General features: G+C 33.6%; 1 long non-coding RNA gene across 1 annotated transcript; it reads right to left on the bottom strand.

Annotated features, from left to right (window-relative positions):
* Positions 1-17,591: 17,591 nt before the first annotated feature.
* On the bottom strand, positions 17,592-19,171 carry LOC122605739. Its single transcript, XR_006324696.1, has 4 exons — positions 18,963-19,171; positions 18,749-18,889; positions 18,141-18,294; positions 17,592-17,864 (listed from the first exon to the last, which is right to left on the bottom strand). It is a non-coding gene; the product is annotated as an uncharacterized LOC122605739 (long non-coding RNA).
* Between the last annotated feature and the right edge of the window lie 687 nt (positions 19,172-19,858).

The raw sequence follows: 19,858 nt of genomic DNA on the forward strand, positions 1-19,858 counted from the left end.
AAAACAAACAAAAGATTGGACAAGGTTAGTCGAAGACCATTCTATATTTTTAAATAAAGAGGGTGTGTATGGAGTACATCTTTACTTCGGCATTACTCTCACATGGACAAAAAACGTCTATCAATTTCACCCCAACTTTCATAAACCAAATTCACAACAATACAAATTCAATATCGGACAAAAATACCATCAATGAAAAACTTTTATTGCCGTCCAACAATTTGTGCTTTAAAGAATATACATTTGGCTCTATAGGTCAATATTTTGCTTGATCATTGTGCATCTTCCTACCTATAAAAGAAGGAAGGGTTATTTTATAATTCCTTTTGTGTCATTTAATTACCTTAATCCTACCATTCATTTTATCCTTTAACAAAATTTAAGTCCTTGCTTTTTATTTCTAAATTGCAATTAGCTCCTCAAATAAAGAAAGATAACAAGTAAAATTACCAATCGCCTTTCAATTGCATTTGTTTCCCCTGCTTTATCATTCCCTCCAAATTTTACATTACCCACCCAATGGAGAGAGGTTACTCTTTGTTGTCATGAACATCAACAACTAAGCCATTATGAACTATTTGAAGGGATAAAACAATCATTTTGCAGGTTGAATTTATTGGCTACTCTTTTAAAACAAAAACATTCTAAAGCCCATGTATTAACATGGGTCATATAATCTAGTAAGTTATGACTTTGATTCAAAATCCAACAATTTCTTACCACTTTGATTATCTTAATAAAAAATTTCAATCGTATTTAGATACGTTTAAAGATTGATGAAAATTTAAGATGAAGAAAACTCAACCCTTTTCAAATGTGAATGCAATGTATTGTGGTGGTTGGTGAATGAGGTGGTGACAGTACTTGGTGAATTAAAAGTATATATATATATATATGATAAAGTTAATTTTAGTACATAGGGAAAAAAAGTACCAGCGAACACTCTCCAGCCGTCCGATCAAAGATCTTAACGGCTCAGAACTTCCTTCTTCCTCCTTTTCCGGCCAGCAACCTGCTTCTTCTCCGGCGAGATTGCCGCCGCTAGCTACCACCTCTTTCTTCTCCGGCGAGACAACCACCGCCACCACCATCATCTCCGATCATCCCAACCACAACGCCAACGCCGGCAGCAAGGGCTTCACCCGTACCGTAGCAAACCGTCACCATCTCTTGGATTGCCGCCCATCAAATCCATACGATTCCCATATGGGTCCTTTGACGGCCAGTTTAGAACGGATGAGGGCCACTGGCCCGTACCGTATCCACCTGAAAACGAACCTGATTCTCGCCGGAAAGTCGGCGGAGATGATTGTAACAACCCTCAATTTTCAACTAGGACAATTTACTTAGATTAGATTTATCTAAGTATCTATCCCTAGAGGTTTATTAAGGGAATTGACCTTCTAGACATTTAAGGCACAATGATAATTGCCTTCTAGTTCAATGGAATGCTTAAAAATAGCTAGTCATCTTAGAAATGCCTTATAAACTCTAATTGAATAATCAAAGTCAATCTCAAAGAAACGATGATCTTGAATTAATGCGTACACTATCTACCAAGATAGAATTCAAGTATCCCAATTAATCCAACAACCCAAATAATAATAATAAGCATTTGGAGTTTATAATAATATGACATATGTAATTATGTACACATATAATACAACAAATATTAATAAAAGACATATATATGCATGGTTATATAAATGAGTTCATAAAAAAATTACATATATAAAACACACCACATGCATACATATCAACTAACCAATAGGCAAGCAACTAGTTCTTACACTTTTTACGCCTTACCCTCATGTGTACACTCTAGCCTTACATATATATATACACACCCATAAATATATAAATACATATATATACATGGCATGAGCATGCATCTAGCCTTCTATCCATCCAAGTGCATCACCAAGCACCACCACCAAACCATGGTTAGTCTTTTACTACTCTTGTCAACCAATGAGCAAACACCTAGCCCACTTTCTCCCCCTCCCTTTCTTTTGAACGGCTACACACACACACACACTTCACTCTTTTACTCTCATTTCTCTCAAACACAACACATACACACATATTTCCTCTTACAGTTCTCTCTCTCTCACACACACCCTCCACCTTCTCTCTCTCTCTTGTTCTCTCTTCTCGTGGACAGCAAAAATAAGGCAGAAAAATGCTTTTGAACACCCCAAAAACAATCAATAAACATCATCTTTGCAACTCCTTGTCGTAACAAATATATACCATAATCAACCCCACATAAAATAGATGATATTGGAGCTCAAGAAGGCTGTCAAAACAGCTCCTATAGCTGCTGATTTCGGGCCACATACAAGCCAAAATGGAGGTTCAAATCTTTAACCTATCAATTATAATAATAAGGGTTTTAGGCTAGATTATTAAAGGGTTAATTCAAATAAGGTTTAAGGGTTATTCCAAGCTTGGATTAAGGGTTATATGGAGTCTAGAAAGCCATGAAAATCTGCACCTTTTCTTCATCAAAACCAAGTTCATCAAGGGTATAAACCTCTATCTCTTTGTTTAATCTATCATGTTATTGTATGTACTAAAAAATCTTTATCAAAAACTATGTTTTTCTTTGATTTTCTTCTTCAAAATACACTTAATGAGGACATGTTGATAGAATCTTTTCTTTCATGCTATTGCATGTCAAGATCTAGAGGAAAGATTCAAGGATTCAACTCAAATAAGATCCAAAAGTGATTATTCATAAGAAAGCTTTTAAACTAGTTGTTGAATCTTCATAAAAATCGATTTGTGTTGATATAGATGGAACTTATTTTTTGTGATTTTCATAAATGAACTTATTTTTGTGTTGTATAAAAGATTTGTTAATAGATTTGTTCATAAAATGGTTAGCATTCACTTTTTTTGATGATTTTTGTAAGAACTATATCATTGTTGATTAAGTATCGTATAAAATCAGTTTAAGGTGATGAAGAATGATCTTGAAATTTTTGAAATCAGTAAATATTGATGTTAAAGAACTACAAAATAAAGTATCAATCTTGTAGTGATGAATTTAAGTGTTAATTAAGCTAGAAAGGTCATTGGTGGGTTGAAATGACCAAGGACAAATCTGACAGAAACCATTTTCTGTCTTAAATCGGATAAACTGAACGTGTGAGGGCAGATTCAAGAAAAACTTTCAAAATAGAAGTTGTATATAAATGAGTTAAGTTTAACCTCCAACTGGAATTACTCAAAAACGCTGTACCAAACGAAAGATATTATTTTTCTACTGAAACTGGTCAAAACTGTAATTTTGTATGAATATTTTCTAAACTTTAACAATTTTTATCTCCTAATCCATAAGGTTCCAGGAGGTCATACTTGGTAAAAAGTAATTTCAATGTGTCGTGAACTTAAAATAAAATCATGGTATTTTTTAACAATCAGAACGTCGAGAACTTTTATACAATTTCTGATGTCGCAAGCAGTGCCCATTTGGGACAGTTTGTGTTTGGATAATTTTTAAGGACACCAAAAATCATCTAAAAATTCATCAAAAATTCACAAAAATACTAGATACATATAAGTCACTGTGTAAAAATCATGAAGGTCCAAATAATTCGGATTGGGCCCCAAAAATAGTAGCCAACATTTCATAAAAATCTGAATTTAAAAACAGAAAATTTGAAAGGAAACTAACCATATGTATACTGGGCTAAAAGATGCACTAAAGACCATAATGGGCTACCGGCCCAAACACTAAACCCAAAGAACCATAAATCAGTAGGCCCACTTGGCCCAACAAACCATAAAGTCCAATAACCAATATAACCCATTAAGCACATAACCCAACTAAGGTTAAGCCCAATAACTAAATTAAGCCCAAGTCACTTAAAAACCCATCACATTTTGGCCCAATTGATAATGGCCCATAACACTTAAACGAATTTCATAAGATAAGTGTAATCAAAAATAAAACAAAGATAATTAAGTGAGATAGACATAAGTAATTACATTAACCAAGCTATATATTGATATCACAATTGCTAATTCGCGCTAAAATCGGTTACACAACAAATGATGAATAAGGATAACATAACTTAATATGGCATTTCTATATGATAACCTAATATATCAAGTGAAACCACAAATGAAGCTAAGTTGCCAAAAATCTAACAACTTATAACTACGCATGTAATGAAAGTAACCTTTTACACCATCAATCTCTACAACCAAAACGATGTGAGTGTTACCAATATACTTGGATCCCACAATTGATAGCAACATAATGAAAATGATATTTCTAAGTGATGGCTTAAGATAGTAACTTACGTATATTAGTCCTATCGTAGGGATAGTCTTGGCTTGAAATATGATGGAGGAACATAATGGATATATGGTCAAGGAAGCTATAGATGGGAAGTACCCATTTTGGATAGATGAGTATAATATGCGACATATCAAGGTGAGTCATAGCCCCCTTTCAAACTATTTTATGTGTTTAACTATTGGGGTGAAAAACATGATATAAATATGAAATTGCTTTTATACACATAATATATGAAATGATTCTTGATAACATGACTTTAAAATGAAATTGTTTCGTATGTTCAATGTGGTAAATGTTTTATGATGAGCTTGAGTTCTGTCAACCCGTTTTCTTTCAATACACTACTATTTACTCCGAAAATGGTGGCCTGTAGTTAGAGAGTTGCGCAACTAGGTTTCGTCCACCCACCCATAAGTATAACGGTGGAAGATTGGTTGCCTTTGTGATGACCCTCACTTCCAGTCCGACCATAGTGGTGCTCTAGCTACCTTAAATTTAAATGGTCGTCTCCATGGCACGACCCTATTATTATACAACACTTGATTGACAACTTGTGCTATGAAATGAATTATATATATTGTTGGACTTGATAAAATGGTAGTAGTAGTGGCTCAAGCATTTACTCATCAAAGTTTACGTGAATTATGCCCTCATGGCTAAATGAAATTGATATTATTATGTTGAATATTACGAATTGAACATACAGTTTGGGTATTGGACCCTATATGGAATCTTGAAAGTTCTTGAATTTGGTGATAATGGAATATTGATAACCGAATGATTTTGGGTATGATATACGATAAATCGATTGATATATTTTCCCTCATAATGATTTTGATAAATGAGAACTTTATAAGTTACCATGGATTCTTCCAAGTTTTGAAATGACATTATAGTATATGGAAAGCTTGATGGTTTGATATGAGAATTTTGTCGGTCTTATGGTTTGGAAATTTCGAAATGTAACAATTATATACTTTCTAAGTGTTAAAATGGGCATGTACCAAGATTTATATAAAAACCTATGCACTTACCAACTACGTTTTCATAGTTGACACTTTTTCTTCGTGCTTTTCAGGAAATAAGCTTAAGCATTGAGGATTTATATGTTTCATGATTATTTGCATTGCACTTTGGAGTGAAAGATCAAACCTTGTGATAGGCAATGGAATCCACCTTGATCATTGTAGTTTACTATTTCATGTGCTTGTTATTTGGTTTGTGGACTTAATATCCAAGTATGGTGGATGCATTTGTACTTGGAAATTGGTTCACATGTTTGTACATTGTAAATTCTTTTTATCAAATAAAGCTATGGTGAATGTTATTTATAATCCTTTGTTTTGAATACTCGACTTTCTGTATATCTCATTGTTCCGCCTTAGTTAGGGTGTTACAATGATGGCGGTAGTTGTCTTGCCAGAGAAGAAGGAAGAGGTGGGAAGGTCGCCGGAGAAGAAGGAAGAAGGTTGTACTTTTTGTACTTTTTTCCCCCCGTACTACAAATAACCCACCATATATGTATAGGGGGTGGGAATATAAGGCTCTCGGGTATCTAAGCTTAGGTGTGGAACACTCACATATTGTTTTTTTAATCCATAAAAATCATGGGGGCCCATGCATTTATTCATTAAACGTAAGATTCTGGTTGGTTTATCTGGCTATTGCTAATAATATTAATGTAATATAACAAGGTACGTGTCAGTATTATATGATATACGAACCCACGTGTTTCACTTTGTCTCTTAGACTACTCCATTGTTTAAAAAATAAATGTACCATCCCAAACTTTTTATGTCGACCATTGACCATGTTGTTGGTCAACGTTTGCCTTCTGTTAGGGCTCCGTGTTTAACCATAAATATGTTTATGTGATAATGACTATGGTCATTATATATGATTAATGTGCCTTACGTGTTAATGATTAATTTCATTAAATATGTTCAAGTGATGAAAATAATGATAGAATAATAATTAATAAAGTCACAAAGTGGTCCCGATAAGATTTAAGGATCGTTAAGGGTTTCCATATGTGTTAAACGAGTAATTTAGTGACGAAACGAGTTATAAGAAAGTCCAAGGGTCTAGATGTTAAGGTTTGGAAAGTTGGTCCAGCAGATCTTGGGCCATATCACGTTCTATAAACGCTACAATCAGATTATAATGTTAAAACACTTCTCCCTCAAGAACCCTAGAGCCTCTCCTTAAGTTTTATGCGATTTTGGATCAATTCGATGGTGATTCTTCTAGGTTTTTGATCCCTCAACCATCCTTACAGGTAATTCTTTATTCTAAAATCATAGGATAATGGTCTTTGATGGATTTTGTCTACTCATCTCTGGTTTAGGGGTTGGGTATGCTTTAATTGCAATCCGTTTATCGGTTTCAAGTCATTCGTGTGATTAATCGAGTGATAAATGTTTGTAAGTGATACAAGGATTAATTGATGGTTTCTTAATGTTAGTTAAGTCTTAAAAGATGCCTTGAAGTGATCTAGAAAGTTCCAGGTCATGAGGGTTTGAGATGGGAACGAAAGAAACATGAAAATCCCGTTTTTGGAAAATCTGAAGCCAGTGAGGCCTACTTGAATGTGGTGCGACCCACTAAGGGTCAGTTTGGGGGTCAGAAAATGTTCAGTGCGACCAACTGACTTTGTAGTGCGCCCTACTAACTGCAGCTCACCATTTTCGCTCCGTTTAACTTATGTAATGTATGTTTAATGTATAATAGGTTGTCGGGGATACTTAGCAAGCACTATAAGATACTCTTAACTTGTTGGTAAGTTGTACCAAGGTAAGATACACTACTTTGACACGCTGAGGGTTCAACAAAAGCATGATTTTCATATTTTAACTTCCCTAATGAGATCTTGTTTGCTTATGGTATTCGGGGTTATACGGGAGGTAATATGGGCTATGTATATGACTATTGAGGCCTGAAATGCAATCCCAATGATATGTGATGTGATGTTATATTATGAAATGATATGTAATGTCTTGTGACGTATTGAAATGTGCATGATTGTGTGGCTTGTTCATCTAGTTCACTAGACTTTTAAGTTGCCATGACACGTGCACGTTTAATGGCCCAAACGTTAAGATGTATATGTGATAATGTTTAGGTAATATGAATACCTAAACTATATGAGATGTGAAATCGAGCTCGTAATTTAGATGAAAGTGTTAAGCTTAACCCGTACTTGCCCTTGCCCGGCGGGTGCGTAGATGTGGTTGCTCGGGTGGCTCCTTGCAACACGGTCATAGATGTGAAGAGTAATACGGGAGGTCTAACCCACCCTATTTGTCTTGAGCATACGGATTACTCCGGGAATGGCTTGCTATTCCTTAATGACACTGATGGACCGTTGAAAGGCTTATCCATCCAGATTCCCGTTAGGTCTTATGGACCGCCTACACACGAACCTACACCTTATATGATCTGCGTGACTTATGTCACACCTGAAATGATGTTATATGCGATGATGAAAAGATGATTAGGCACGACTAGGATGAACGATCCTACATGTATGATGTTTATGGCTATATGAGATGTTTTGTAATGATATGTGCTTTAATGATGCAATACGACTCTTATATAATGTTTTAATTGGACAAATATTTTTATAACCATGTGTTATCTTACTTAGCTAATTCATTAGCTAACACTTGTTTCTTGAAATGTGTTGTTCCCTCAGGTTTAGAAAGCTTTTAGTGTTGATGAATAAAGAGTGAGGCATAGGTAGATTGCTTGAAGATTGATGTGTAAAAATCGAGTTTAAATTTAAAAACAAGAAATACCCTAGAACCGACTACTACACACTCTCTGGCAGTGGACCCGTTCATATGCAATATAGCTTAATGGTAAGTCAGGATCGAACACATGGAGAGTTTAATGTAGTTTAGAAAAGCTTTAGATTTTAAAGACTCCCGTCACGTTGGATTTGAAAATAGTTAATAAAAATTAGTAATTCCGTAGAACTAAACGAAAAGAGATTGATTTAATATCAAGCTTTATTAAAGATCATCTACCTTGACTCCATGACACTACAAATTCATGTTGCACTTAATTGAACAAACCAATTCAAATATATTGATTAATAACCGAGAACTAAACAAAGACTCACCCTGTACCCGTCAAGTTCGTTACTTTATTCAATTCCCTTAATTAACTAGTTCAATCATAAAAAACTGGCACTACCAACGTTTAATATAATCTACCCAATTAATCAATTTGTTTTGATTATTTAGATAACAATTGTGTCTATTGATTGTACCCAACCCTTAACCCGTTAACTCTTATTAACTATTAAGTATTTTCTACCGTACCCGTTATAGAAACAATTGCTTCTAACCAAGCAATCAAAATAACTTCTAGACAACCTAAGTTACCACTAAGATCATGCAAAAAGTATCCGCAATCAAGAGTTAGATAACAAAGAATTAATAAGCTGAGATCTCGACACAACGTTAAATTACATCAACTTGAATTATAAAAATAGTGCAACCATCATTCAATTGTATCACTTCATCTTAGTAGATGATTAAAGATTTAGCTACTCATGTCAAGATAAATAAAATTAACAATAATCAAATAGATAGAATTCATAATAATAATAATTGTATAGTAATAAAGTATTGCAATAAGCAACTAATAATAATAATAAAAGAGAGAAATAAAAGAGTTCCAACAAATCGTTGGCTTGCGGTTGTTATGTTGAATTCGAAAACTAAGGGGGTGCTTGGTTCAAAACAATTAATGGGAAAGGGAAAGATAATGATAATAGTCAGGAATACAATGGGGATTACTTAGTATTCCATATTCCATTGATATTGCTTGGTATGTTGTTCAAGTATATACATATACATTATATATATATATATTAATTTATTCAATTATAATAAAGCATAATAATAATAATAATAATAATAAGAGAAAATGTCACAAATGATCCCTGTGATTTGGCATTCGGATTGTCAGAACTAAGAGAGATTGGCCTTTCATTCAGGGTAAAGATGTTTCCCAGGATGTTAAGTATTTTATGAAGAGGATTGGCAAGGAATGGATGAGGAAGGAACTGATGGAGATGGAGATGGAGCTGGGCTTAAGGACTTCTCTTACTACTTCATCATCTCCAGGTGTAAAGAGGAAGGCCACTGAAGAGCCATCTGAGCATGCTGTAAAGAAAATGGCCTGATTCTGATATTGTACTTGTATTTTTTTTTCCTCCAGTTGATGTCTGTAAATATAAGTTGCAATTCCTATTTTTCACAAGTACTTATCCAGATTAAGTTTAGAAATTAAAATGTATAAACTGGGAACACTGATGATCTATAAAGTGGCTCTCCAGTAATTCAAATTAGACTTAGTCAAATTTTTTCAAGGATTTCTCAAGCACAAACTTGTATAGATAAGAGCTTGAAAATCCTTGCATAATTTCTAAACAAATAGGGGGAATTTGTTAGGTCCAGATTTACTGGACTCGCTCCAAACGTAACTACTGGAGCCCTCTGAAGATTTGTCCAGAAATTATGTGAAGACCAGTGAACAACTTACTTGTACAGGAATCTGGATTCCACCAGATTTGTTCACTGGACTTCACTCCAGTCAAGATCTTTCTACTGAAGAACACTGAAGTCTGAAGAAAGAAGTCTGACAAATAGCGGAGCTCACTGGAAGACTTACCAGATCTCCTGACTGGAGTCCTTATCAGTGTTCTAGACCTTACAAGTCTGAACACTGATTATGAGGAATTGACTTTATGCCTTTACATGCCTTTACCCGGACAATCTATTTGTCCTTTGTTAAAAGCCTTACACGCATGTAAAGGTGGTTGATTAATTAGAAGACAAGTCACTATCATGTGACTTTATTCTTGTATTTTAATCAATGCATTTAAGGAATTAAAGTAATTTCCTTAAATACATGTAACCATATTTGTACGGCAAAAAAAATATTATATTTATTCTTTTTGCCTATAAATACCAAGTCACTTCCTCGTCCAAATTACATACTTTTGCAATTTGGTGCCTTTGCTCAAATACTCTCGATCTAAACAGTTATACTTCACAACTTTAAGTATTTCGATCAAGGAGTTTATTTAGCAAAATTAGATCACTTGTAATTCATAGGTTGTTTAGATACTTACTTTGTAATATCTTGTTCAGCAACAACCTTGTATTTTATTTAACATCAATAAATAAAATACACTTGAAAATTACATAGTGTCTCACCATTTACTTTACTTGCTTATCTTTATATTGCTTAAGTATGTATTACGTTATATATATTCTTGCATTTATATTTATCGTAATACTAGTCCAATCTAGTGCTTACTTGACGTTTCATACTAGTCCTATCTAGTGATTACTTGACTTATTGTATTCTACACTTGTGGGTTAAACCATCGAGTGAGAGACTTCACAGAAGTTAATGAAAGCATTCAAATTTACACTTCTCAACAAAGTCAACATCTTTTTTATATCTATTAAAGATCAAATGAATAAATACACACAAAAAAAACATAAAAAACCCTTAATTTTTTTATTAATTAAAAGAAGGTTTTTCTTAATTAAAAAAACAGAAGGTTTATTAATTTGTTTATTAATTAAAAAACATAAAAAACCCTTAATAATAATAACAATAATAAGTTAGAGACTTGATTAAGAAAAAATGATACCCTATTTAAAAAAGAAAAAAAAACATGATGATGGAAGAAACAAGAATGTTAACACCACCGGGAAGTGTACGGGTGTAAAAGAAGTAAAGAAGAAAGGAGATAAAGAATAAGATGGAAGGGGAGGATAACTAGATCAAGGGATATTTGTGCATTTTCTGGCAAGAGAGTAAAGGGGGAGGCGACCGGTGCCTTTTACCAGCAACGGTGAGTGATTCCAGCAGGTGGGTTTTTGAAGAAATATGGGATCCTCTCCTATAGATAGGATCACATACATACACAAATATATGTGTGTGTATATATATATATTGAACATATGGATGGATGTATATATAGATGGATGTATGGATTTTATTTTTCTTTCCATAACACTGATATGTGTATTTACACATAGAGTTGTACATTTTAGATTAGAGTTTGTGAAAAATCAAATGAAATTCTTGCAAAAGATTAGAAAATTATGTTAAGGAGATTGTATGTGAGATGTAGCTGTAAAAGGAATATAAAATACAGATACGTACAGGGATGAGCATTTGGACCGAAACCCGTGACCCGCCCGTGCCCGGACCAGCCCGACCCGCCCGGCACCTAGACGGGCCAGTTCTCGGTTCATAACTTTAGTGATTCTCGGTTCTCGGTTCGGGCCGGGTCAAAACCGCGGTTTTGCGGGTTGACCCGATAAAACCCGTGAAACACTGACTTGAGTATATATATATGTATATCGGTAATATATATATGTTCGTATATCACATATACGTGTGTGAATGATATATATCTGAAAAGAAAGAAAAATGAAGGATAGTACATAAGAAATCAAGAAAGGTGTGCTTCATATTTCATAGTCTATTTATATAAATACAGAGAAAGAAAAGTGTGTTGGAAAAGAATGAAAATAGGGTATGAGTTTAAAAGGAATAACTGGAACTTGAAAAGTTGAAATTGTTTACATAACCCTAACATCTATCTATATATATTCATACGAGATGGGTACCCGGGCAATGTTACGGCGGTGGTGGTAACGATGTGGTTATTAATCTAAAAGTAAATGATGTAAATGATAGTGTAGTTATTTTATGGTTAACAGATGTATTTTTTGTAAATAACTTTGTTAAGAATATTATAGAGATTAAGTTTAATAAAGAAGATAGATATTTTGGATAAATATGGGTGTAATATATTTTAGAAATATATTGGATAAATTTAGTGTATGAGTTAATAATGTGTTGAAAAATAAGGGTAGTTTGAGTATTTTAAAGGTAGAGAGTTGAAAAGGGAAATACTAGTTTGTTTATTAATATAGTATAGATATATGTACTAATTTATTTATGACTACTCAATGGATGACAACTATCTTTGACCTATGGCATTGGATGAATACAATTTTGTATGTAAAAAAATAAAACTTGTGGTTGGAATTGGGACAGCAAATAAAAAAATATAATACAATCTATTTATAGTTTCAAAGTCTAACACTCCAACACATTGAGAAACGTACGCACATATTACAAAATCTGAATTTTCAAATCAGTAAACAAAAGGCTTTCATAAACTATAATACTTTTCTTCTTCAAGAGAGAATATACACAGAAAAACATCATCATAATCTTTCTTCCAATCATCTATATATACGAATACATATAATACTATTGAAGTCTTGAATGTACACAGAAACATCATCATAATCTTTTTTCCAATCATCCAAAATTTGGTTCTTACAAATCACACATGTCTACAACAAAAAATGGGCTAACAGGATCCATATATGAATCGTAAAGCAAAATGAAGATCAACCGTCATCATTTTCTTCACCCGAATTTCGGGTCAAACCTTAAAACCGAACCCGACCCGTCAGAATCCAAACCCGAACCGACCCGACCGGGAGGTTCACGGGCCGGGTCACGGTTCCATTTTTTATACAATCGCGGGTCATGGGTCATGTCGGGTCGGGCCGGGTTTTGACCCATGCACATCCCTAGATACGTATGTGCATATATATGTAAATTCTTAATTATAAAAGGGTTTTTTTTATCACATATAGTCCTTATGGTTAGTAAAAAGACGATTATACCCTCACATGTTTTGCACGTGATGGATTTAAACGGTCAAAACTAACAAAAGTTAGTGTCAGGGACCATTAATAATAATAAAAATAATTGTAGTTATATGTGTATAATATTTCATTACATATAAACCGACGTAGTTTTTTATATGAAGTGTGAATGTATACAAAAACAATTAAATCAACTTCTAATTGAAGTGAAAAAAATAAAAGGTTAAAAAGTAAGTTACAGCTGTTTAGAGTAAATGTAGGAAAAGTGTGATCAAATTTTGGAAGAATACGGTTAATAAATTGATTACTTAGTCCATTACCCGCAATTTAGTGGGGAGTAATATATTACTTAATACTGGCCAATGATTACGTAGGTAAAAATAAATCAAGCACCACTAGTGATAATCAATCCTATTACTTACCCCTAATACCACTAGGGATATACTATTTAAACACTCCACTTTCTATTTAGACTTAACCCTAAATGCCACGTGTAAAAGTGGGGCTTCAATATTATTTTAATTTAGCACAATATGGGCCTGCTTTTTTGCATGTTATTTTAAAACCCATTTTGATGCTAGAAATCCTAGAATACTTTCCAAATTACATATATTCTATACGTGACTAATTAAAGTTTTAGGATAAGTATGTGTTACGCTCTCACTTATAGTGAGAATTGTTTCTATATTTACAAAATGTTTATTTTTAATAATGAGAATACGTTACGGCAGTGAGATGGTGGGGTGATAGGTCATAAGTGCGATAGCCAAATGTCTTAACCGTACGGGTTCCGCCCTCAGATTTAAAAATTCGTCGAAAGTATATCGAATGACATATAATTTTCATAATTTATCGATGTACGGTTTTTTGAGATAAAAGATTTTGAAATAGTTAGAGGAATAAAATGATTTATAGAAGAGAGAGAAAAAAAAATGATTAGTTGAGATTTGAGGAGAGAGAGAAAAACTGAGTGGTTAAGATTTAATGTTGAATGTTGAAAAGTTGAAAGTTCAAAAGTGGATTGTTTTATAATATAGCATAGATCCTTCCTTTTACTAGTCTTCTCGGCTGGAATCAAAAAAGATTCTCCGCTCTGCTCAGTATATATTTACATAATGTATATTTTTAATAACAAACATAGTTATACACATATGTGTAAGTAGAATACAAGCATGGTACCCGCGCAATGCAGCGGCGAGTCGACGATGACGATGGTGTGATAGTGGCGACGGATGGTGATAGTGGTGGCGGCACTAATTGGTGTAGGTAAATGTATTTGATCTAAAGGAGGTTAGTAGAGATATTTTATAATATAAGAGACTAATGATGTAATTTAATATTAAGAATTGATGTTGATTTATTACATTAAGTTGATGATGATTTAATTCATTAAGGGTATTTTGATCAATTCACATGTCCTATTTTTATAAACTTTTAACATGGCCCTATAATTTTTATATATAGTATAGATAAATTTATCAACTCCTAAATACATTCTTATACAAATAAAATCCTTAGATGAGTATCATCTTTAATTTGGAACCATTAGATTATATTTAATTATTTCATCTTTATTAAATGAAAATATTAATACTTAACTTTATATAACTAGCATGATACACGCGCAATGCGATAACGGTACCAACGACGGCAGTTTAGTGATGTCGGTGACGGGTTTTGATGGCATCGACAATCTATCATATAACATAATAAAAAGTGGTGTTCAATCCATTGCTTATTATACTATATCATTATATCACCATGGTAAAGTCCTAGTTACACGTGAGGTTGTTGATTTTACATAGGAGTGTTCAAAGCTATACGTATCCGAATCCGTTATCCGAATATCCGATCCGATCTTATCTGAAAAGTCGGATATCTGAAATTTCGGATATCTGAACTTCTAATATCCGGAATTTCGGATTCTGATAGTGATTTTTGAAAAACTTTGTTTTTCAAAAATAAATTCAATATTTTAGTACTTTATATCCAAAAGTACCTGATTTTATCCGAAACTATCTGAGAAATTTATAGTTTATATCCGAAAATATCTATAAAAAACATATATATATTTCTTAAAATTTGAATATCCGAAATTTCGGATATATGTTCGAATATTGAAATCCACTATCCGAAATTTCAGATAGTTCAAACTTCGGATATCCAACTTTGAACACCCTTAGTTTTACATGTCATATAGCATAGCTATGATGATGTATTTTTATAGATAATATAAATTTAAATTAATACAAGTTGTGATCCTGATTGTGGACACTTGTTATGATTTAATTAGATGATCTGATTTCTTACTAATAATATATATTAGATGGTAAAAATGCATTGACCAAATATATAAAAACAAATATAGTAAATGTCTATATATTTTTAGACCATCTACGTAATTTTCTTATATATACTTATGGACTTTTGACAAGTGAGTAGTCATATTTTTGTTTCATTACATTAAGTAGGGTATTTTTTCAAAAACATTATAGCAAAATATTGAAAATAGGTCGGATTATTTATTTTGTGGGTCGTCATTTGGGTTAACCCGAATAACCCAAATATTTTATTTGGGTTACCCAAAATCCGAGCCAAAAGATCCAAACCCGAACAACCTAAAATTTGAATAGCCTATAAAGGCTTGTGTATTTTAAATTTCATTTGCTACTTGCAACTAGATTTGTGGGAAAAAATAAAAATCTAAAACCAACAACCTCACATGTGTAACTAAGACTTTACCATGGTGATATAATGATATGATATTAGAAGCAATGGGTTGAACATCTTTTTTTTTTATTATATTATACGAGAGTAAGTATCCGCACTTTGCGGCGGTGAGATGGTGTGATTGATATGTCATAAAGTGTGATAGGTCGTAGAGTGTGATCAAATGCCTTAACCGTACGTGTTCCGTCCTCAGATTTAAAAATTCATCAAAAGTATATCGAATGACATCTCTAATGAGAGAACATGAAATGATTTATGGGGGAGAAAAAAAATGATTGGTTAAGACTTTTGAGGAAAGAGAAAGGGTATTATAGTTATTTTAGATAAATATAAAATAGATGAGAGGGGTATTTTTAGGAACTATTTAAAATCAATATTGAAAATTTAAGTTTAATGTTAGAAAATGTGAAAAAATTTGCAGCACACACTTATCCTAAAATGATTTATTTTTGATATCTTAGCCACGTACAAAAAGGATATAATTAACTAGTAAAGCATCCTAGCACTAGATGAGTTAGCCCAATTGGCATTGAAGGGAAACTGTGAGCCAGTGCGTCTTGAGTTCGAAACTTTGCAGTGGCAATTAATTTTTGATAATTATATGTTTGTTCAAAACCATTTAAAAAAGAATCCCCATATTGGAAGACACGTGTCAATACCTAAGTGACTAGGTTGGATTTTCATTGTTCATTTAGATTCTTTCGGTGTCCAAATAGAACTTCCCTACCACTAACCAAGCATGCCCTAAATTGAAATCTTTATTTGCGGCTGCGGCTTCGAACCAATCCCAAACCCTTTGCCAATTAATTCTCGTACTCCTTTGGCGGCTACCTCACGCCCTCCTCTCGAACCGACCACACCAAAAACTCCTAGTAATTGTATCTCACGTCCCCTCGTACTCCTCGTAATTCGTAACTCCCCCTCCCTTCTAACTTACATACAAAATTAATCGTCTACCAATATATAATGTACTAGATTATGAACCCGCGTAATACGCGAGAAAACACATTAAACAATATATCAAAAGTTATGATGCATGCTAATACATATAGTTTATCGTTGATCTTTATTATATAAAGTTGTGTCATTGTGTATTCTCGTGTAGTTTGATACGGAGTAATTGATAATATCATGATAAATGGTAATATTATTTCAACAATTAAAAGCGACAAATATAAGAAGTTTAAGAAGTTAAATTCATAATGTTACATTATGAGATATTGTAAGTTGTATTAATTAAAATATATATTGTTAATTGATTCACAGCTAATGAAAGTTAGCCCGAATAGGAGTTGTATTACTCAACAATTCAAAAGCTCGGGCGGAATACTTCTTCTGCGAAGAGTCTATAGACTACACATAGGGATGTGCAAATGGCCCGACCCGCGAAAACCCAGCCCGGCCCGCAACCTGCGAATGCATGAAAATCGAAACCGTGACCCAGCCCGTGAAGGTCCGGGCCGGTTCGGGTACGGGCGGGTCGCGGGCGGGTTACAGGTTTCCTTCACTTTTTTTTGGTTTTTGCCTTCACTCGACCCAGCCCGACCCGACCCACGTGACCCGTGACCCGCGAAAACCAAAAATGCGTGACCCGTGACCCGGCCCGTTTGGGCTTCGGCCGGGCCGGGTCGGTTCGGGCCGGTTCCGGGTCGGGCGCGGGTCAACGGTTTTTTTCTCATCCTTAAACAGACGTAATCAAATAATTATTTTCAAGATCAATCTAATATTTTAGAAAAGGGAGACAAAACAGTGGTGCCAATTTATCATTTTATGCTTTGGTTCATTGGTCATATCACATTTTTAACAAACATGAATCACAGAGAATCTAAAATAACTGGCTCTTATCGATTAACACCTATACATCTTAATTACATAAATGTGATAATAAATAAGGACATATACAGCTAGTTGTATTCTTTGTCTATCGGAAAAAACCAATATGGTCAAAAAATAAAATAAAATTTAAGCATATTTTGCAGAGATATAAACAAAACCTTCATGTTATCTACTACAATTACTCAACTTGTGCCTCCTCTATCATGTGAAGATAGTTCTTGGAATGATAGAAGCTTGGTACCGTATTCTCTATCAACAACAACCTGCAACTCAAAATATTGACATCAAGTCAATTACGTATTAAGTTGGATGAGGATGAAAAACAATCATGATGAGTTTCAACTGTGAAAGTAATAGTTTGATATCATAATTGCAAAGCCCATTTATCGTTCTTATAACATCAAGAAATCTAGTTGTTGCATTGTCTCCCTTTCGTTAAAACACGTGTATACATCCATCATCACATATATAATTCACAATGCTAAAGTTTCTTAAAGCCTGGCCATAATAGAAAGAGTGAGCAAGTTCTAAAGACATACTTGAAGAAAGAACATGTCTCTCGGCATTGGCATCTTCTGGACATTCAACTTGAGTCTTGGCTGAAACAACCCTAATTATTCCACATCAATACTTGAAGAAAGAACATGACTCTCGGCATAATGTTATCTTTTGGACTTCCAACTTGACTCTATACTGAAACAGCCCCAAAAGTATTAGCAATGGCTATTTCCAAAACTACATCTAAGGCACTAACAATGCGTTGCGGCTTTGGAGAAACTTGAAGCCTCATTAAGCATTGATATTAACCCCATAGTTTTATGGAAAAAAAAAGCACCTTATACAGTTAACTTAAGAAATAAAAATATTAGAACATCTTCAATCCATAAGGAGCAAAAATATATTACTGTATTAGATCCAAATGTAAATCGTTAAAGCTAATGAGATAAGCATTGAGACTTTTCTATATACATAAGCTAATGTGATTTCAAAGTGTAGCTAATCTTTTTTGTTTGTGCAGCGGTCCCTGGCCTGTTTTGAGACAAACAATTGCCCTATTTCAACTTGAACCCGATTTCACCCATCAGCTAGTCTACCTGACCCCAACTTACCGGCCTTACTAATATCTACATTGAGGAAGCAAACTTACTGAGCTGAGTTGGAACTTGTGCAATTTTTTGCATGCATTGATTTGTAGAAGTTCTTACTTCTTCACCTTGGAAAGGATCAACTGCTTTCTTTTAGTAAGAGATGGCATGCTTGATGTTCTCCCCTCGTCATATAACTCAGCCTGCTCACACATATTTAATGTTAAATATACTGCCAAGTAACCATATTGTTCTTATATGAAAAATTAAATTCACGTTACAATATGAAGACATGCTCAGCCTCCCAATTTGAATGAACAAATTCAATGCTTGTTCTAGGCAAGCTATGCACTCTACATACAACCACCAATACCAAGAAAAAAGTTTTTTCTACAAAATGAATAATCTTTTTAGATATTTACGACACCATCTATATTCTATTTAATTATTAGGGGACAACAATGATGATACTTACATAAGTGAACTTATGCCTGACCAACATCACTACCACCATTGAAAGCTAAGTTACCTCAGCTTCTTTATCTTCCAGTTTTTGACCTTAAAATGCCTAACTCGATAAACCTCACCCTTCAACCTCTCCCTAAGCTCTAAAAGCTCATTTTTTGACCTTGCAAATTTTCTAATAATCTTAACCACTCCATTCACCAAAGCGAAAATGGCTTTACCACCCATTTCCAGTAAACCCACTTTGACCCGTATAGTCATTATGTCTACCCGAGATAAATTTTGTTGCTTTTCAAACTTCCCATCTACAACCAATTTTTTGCTTAATGTATAATACACAGGAAAATCTCCCCCATTACTAAATACGTAAATTAGCTACAATTTTATAACAGAAGAAGGTAACCAAGAAAAAAAAACAAAGAAAACAAAACCCGACTAGACTTTGTAATAAAAAAAAAGTCCATATTTTTTCTAAATCTATATTACACAAAAAATTCTTCCCCATTACTAATTACTTAAATCAACCAAGAAAAGTTGTTCAACAAAAACAAAAAAATAAAGAAAGTTAATTGATAAATCATATAATTTAGGGATAATGACTTCTGAATGTAAAGAACTATGATAAAATGTTTATTATATGTATTAATCTAACGGAAAGTCTATGTAAAGTAATTAACTTTATTATTTTGTCTAGTTAATGTAACCCA

This window comes from Erigeron canadensis, chromosome 6 (genome assembly GCF_010389155.1).
Source record: "Erigeron canadensis isolate Cc75 chromosome 6, C_canadensis_v1, whole genome shotgun sequence".
Taxonomy (NCBI): Eukaryota; Viridiplantae; Streptophyta; class Magnoliopsida; order Asterales; family Asteraceae; genus Erigeron; species Erigeron canadensis.